Source organism: Oryzias melastigma, linkage group LG13 (genome assembly GCF_002922805.2).
Source record: "Oryzias melastigma strain HK-1 linkage group LG13, ASM292280v2, whole genome shotgun sequence".
Classification (NCBI taxonomy): domain Eukaryota; kingdom Metazoa; phylum Chordata; class Actinopteri; order Beloniformes; family Adrianichthyidae; genus Oryzias; species Oryzias melastigma.
In genome coordinates, this window is record NC_050524.1 from 14,191,163 (window position 1) to 14,196,667 (window position 5,505).

Genomic DNA, 5,505 nt, shown 5'->3' on the forward strand with positions numbered 1-5,505 from the left:
GGAATAACTTTTTACCACATCTATGGGGAAGTGTAAATTTATACAATAACATATAAAGCTTTTCTCAGTGGTCCTAGGCGGCCCTCTTCTCTTCTTCTCACCTTCATAAGTTGCAGTGAGACACCGTGACTGACTTTAATCCATTTTGGCTTCTCATTGACAACTCCTTTTTTCATTCTCCCAGCTGTCCGCAGAGGCCTGTCACAATGATGAAATTTAGCCGACACGGCAGACGTTACAGGTTTTTTTTCTCCCCATCAGCTTCCTTCAACAGTGGGCTCTTTCTTCAGGGTGTACCCTTCACACGGCAGTCCCCCACAGTTTCTTCATGTATCCTCAAAAGGCACAGAAAGAAAATGACTATCTAATTAACTCTCAATAAAGGACATCACACAGTATGCTAATCAGGGCTACAACATGCCTTCTGACCTCGTCTTTGTGAGCTCCATGTGATGCCAGGGGACATCCTGTCGCCAGCTGAATAGTGACTGTTCATCTCTGGGTACAGCTGTGGCCTCAGTGCCCTCTTTGTATCACCCAGACTCCAACAGAAAAGGAACTGCAAGTCGTGGGGTGCTCTGCTGGTTCCTTATCTTAGTTATCTTAAAGAAAAAAAATATTTAATTAAGCGGCAGATTCTCTCTTTTACATTAAGGATGTATTCATACTGGAAAATTTAGTTGGTCCGGACTTAGTCCACTTAATCTGGTCTGGATTGAATCCTGAAACTTGCGTTTGGTCTGTATTCATCCTGGAGTATACTGGATAGTTCTGCACCAAAACCAATGCTTGTGGCTGAAGATATCTACGGCCATTGGCCAGGAATTATGAGGGTGGGGCAAAACAATAAGAGACAGAATAATGCTGCATTCACACCAAACATGGCCGAGGCGTCAAATTCGTGTCTGCTGCCTCTGCTTTGACGCCTGTCAAATTCGATCAACCGCTGAAGTTGTTCTGGAATTCATTCATTGCTACATAATGGACGATGTTGGGCGGGTATTTTATATGTTTTGGAGAGCTTTACTAATCTCTGTTGAAGGGTTGCAGAAGTGATGGCGAAGGCTCTGGCCTGATTTCGCAAAGGGCCAGAAGGTAATGCATTTCGTATGGGGGACCTCAACACTTGCTATATCCTTTTCTTACCAAACGGTCTATGGTTTGTTTTCGACAGATCTTTCAGAGTCCCTCCGGGTGCAGTGTGCTTCACTTCACGGGGTGAGGGCCGTTTTAAATGCTACTTCCGTCTGTCTGTGAGCCAGTTTGGGCATTAACCTGAGAGAGGGGAATAGTAATAAGACTGGGGAATCTTTTTAGTATTGTCTTGATTAAAAACATCATAAGCCCATGAAGCTAGAGTGATGGTAAAATAGCGGGGGCTCGCTAAGCTATCCAATGGCCGGCTGGCTAGCATAGCCATGGGTCCAGCTAATTGAGCTATCCAGTGTGTAACAGTAACCAGGACAGTTTCCAGGAACTTAGTGGGTGGGTTGAGAAAATGAATGGAAGTTCATGACTAAGATTCTCGTATCGAGCCGCCATCTTGAATTTTTATTTCTACTCTTTGATCACATTCTTGTTCTGAGACATCTGATGAATCAGTTTATAACTTGGATAATTTGATATACGTATATATATATATATATTTCGAAAAAATTAGGATTAGAAAGAAGATGTTAAGATGAATTATTATTCTGACAAATAAAATGATTGAATAATAACTGTCTGTTTCTCAATAGGAGTCTATGGGATTTTGACCTTCCTTGAACCAGCAGGTGCTTCCTAGTTAGAACACGAGAGGGGAGAGGTTGATATGTCCAGTGAATACACAGTCAATGTTTATATCCTGTTAAGGCCCAGATATGGTGGCCATTTTAGTCCAGTTGTTCCGCTCCTCTTCAGACTGAGGAAACTCAGAGCAAACTGGAGCTCAGTCTGATCGGAAACGAACCAAGAACACCTTAAAAGATGGGCCCGAGAGCAGTTTCTGGTCCCAGACCAGAGTCCTCTTGGGTGTATTCAGATGAAAAATGTGTTCAGATTATTGGGAGAAACGAACTCTGGTTCACTTTAAGTGAACCAAATGTTTCCAGTCTGAAAATACCCTAAAGTTCAGTTGGATCAAATAGAAAACTTTTTATTTTCTCACTTTTTAGTTTAACCAGATCACTTAACTACCTGAAAATAGAAGATTCACATTGTACTTTGAGATTATTTTCAGGAAAAATGTCTGTTAAAAAATATAAACATGTATTCTTCATGGAAGAATTTGATACACCTTTGTGAAGTTTTGTTTTTTTTCAGACGGTATAAGACTTTATAGACCTGAGAGGAGTCAAATGGATTATTCCAGTCTAAATTCACCTCTGTGAATGGAACTGGAAACGGGGAGAGGGCTTGTGAAATGACAGTGGTATTTCCACCGCAGTACGTCTGACATTTCAGGGTGTCTGCTGGGAAATCTTGTCACTCTTTAGACAGAAAAAGTTGAAATAGGTTTCTATCAGTGCCATTGTTGGGCAACACGACTGTCAAAACACAACAATGGACATTGTCGACGCTGGTGGGACATACGGTGTTAAATTCCAGGAGAATCTTCAAACGGCCTGATCGATACCTCTCCTCTTTCAGCATATGCGATTAGCCCGACCTGCCACTCTCTTTTTTCCATCAACACTGGGAAGCACTCTCAGACACTTACTGTAAAGGAGAAGACACTCAAGAGCACTTACTATAATTCACACAAACCTGTGTGCAAACATGTACACTAACGCTACAGCTGGGCTCCCAGGGGCACCCGGTGAAACGTGAGTGAAAAGAGTCAGATAAGAGCAAGAAAGTGACAGCAGGAGGATTACAGCTGAGATAAGGACAACAGTACAGGCTTATCATAAGATAAGTGGTTTGTCAAAAGATGATTATCATTAACATCTGAAAGTTTTTCATAGTTTGGAGTCAGGTTACACGACACAAGGAACACTTGTTATGATAAATATGATGAAATGATATAAAAACAACTAATACATCATTTCCATTTCACTACAACAGTTTTATTGACATAAAAGTAATCAAAAATTACTCTACAAATGACCCTCGTCTATATAGGAGCATTTGAATGGTCAACCACATGAATGGGTTCATCCTATTGGACAAATACATAAAGAGCTTTATTATATTTGTTAAATACTTCAGGAAATTGTTTCAGAACATCTATAAATATTTGAGATGACCATTTATCACATTTCACCTCGTCTTTTGCGATTCTTGATACTAATTGTGACGACAATACACTTTTTATGATTCTGCAGGCAGTTTGAACACTCTTTTCCTTAAAAATACAGCATTTTTTTTTTACCAGATTCTACACTTCTAATTTACTAAGATTTATTATGACATTTATTAACACATTTGGAAAGGAGAGCGGAGTTCTAAAATTATTTCATTTTATGAAATGTTCTTTGTTTTTGAGCGTTGTCACTGCATCAGATTAACTTTTGAGTGTTTTAAAAGTCAACTGAAGATGTTTATCTGTAGGAAAACTTTTAGCTAATTTTATTTTAGATTCCCCCGCCTTTTTAGCTGCTATCTGCCAAAGTCCTTGATTATTTTCCTGTAATTATCTAATTTGTAAAGTTTTATTGATTTGTCTTGTATTTTATCTTTTGTGAAGCTGCCCTCTGTAAAAAGGGCTATATAAATAAAAATGTACTTACTTACTTACAATGAATTTTTCTTGTTAATTGTTTTTTCTTCTTTTTTTTTCATTTTACAAGCATTCAAACATACGGCTATTTGACTTTTTGGATGAATGTAAAATGTTTCTTTAAACAAACAAATCAGCTAACAAACATATGTAATTTTCTACTTCAGTTCCTGAGAAAATTTCACCGACGCCTTTTTTACACCATCTAGATCCGTCATCATGGAGGGCTTCACTGACTGTGAACATCCTTCTGACCTTAAACAAGTTAAATGCTGATACTTGGCCTCTTTATTTTGAAAAGCTTGTTAGCTTTGGGCCTCATGGCAATATAGCAGCATGGAATGAAAAAAAAAGTCTTTTTTTTTTTTTTTTTTCCTGTTAAAGAGAATTAAACCTCATGCGTGCTGAAGGAATGGCAGGCGAGAGTCATGGTGTGTTACGGGCATGAGGTTGTATATCACACTCTGTAGAGCGAGCAGCAGAAACGGCCCTAATTGGATCAGCAATGCTCCATTAGGCCTGCGAACTGTGCACAAGGAGATGGAATAAAGAGACAAGGAGAGGGATTTGGGAGGGAAAGAGACTGGGGCAGAGAGGAGGAGGAGGTCTAGGATTGAGGGAAAACTGAATGGAACAGACAAAAAAAAAATCTTCTCAATTGATCTCCATGAACATATAGATCGTGCGGCTGAAGTATCATCTGATACAGATCTTTACTCGACAACAATATCTGATTTGTTAAATAAAAATAAAATTGGATTGAGGGTTTGGTTCTGTTCATGCAGCATCCATTGTCCGGTTTAACCAGACAGGTGGCGTGCTAAGCTTCAATTTACACAGAGATGGTGCCATCTAGTGGTTTTATTGATTATCACATCTTAGAAAATATTCTAACTGTATAAAAATCAAGCTAGAAAAAATTTGATTTCCGTACAATTAATGAATTCTTAAAACATTTCTATGCTTTTTTATATTCCTTTTGGGTAAACATGACAACTGTTTAAATGAAAGCGGGCAATGAAGTGCTTTGCCATCGGTGTATATATGTGTATGAATGGTACTGGAACTGCACAGGCATCTGGGGATTAAAGCACAAAAGCGCTTAGTAAGAAAATGCCGTTCACCATTCACTTAATGCTTGAAAAGCTGCCTAACCTCCCAGATCTGGAGGAAAAGTCAAAGAGAAGAAAATGGTGGATCACATAGTTTGCTTTCTCTCAGGGAAATGTCAGGACAATTTAGACAGCAGTTAGAATGGAGGAAAAAAAATATGGGTTTGTTGCATTGGCCTAAAAAAATGATTTAGGTGTTTGGTGGAAAAAGTCACATATCAAGTCAAGTGGAAAAAAAAAAAAAAAACGATAAGGTTCAGATGCTGTCATCTTAAGACAATTCCAATGTCTCTACATATTGCAAATTAAAATCAAGGATTGTAGACAAAAATAAAAAATATATAAAATCAATCTTTATTGAACTAACATAATTTTTCAATACGTCATAACTGTGTGTATAAGTGCAAATATGCCTATTTATGATTAAAAGTTATCATGATCTAAGTTACATAATATATTTATATGTAAGTATTTCTATTTTTTCTTGACCTTTGTGCACTTTTTTTCAAATTTCAAATCAATTCATAACTAATTAAATACAAATTTTTATTTTGCTTGACTTCCTTAGATTTAGACTTCTTTTCTGTTTGCTTTCGTAGTTCTCAAAAAACATAAAAAAGTTAGAATGAAAAAAACAAAAAAAGTTATTTTTCTCAACTGAATGCAAAATGCTCCCATATGAAAAAAAAT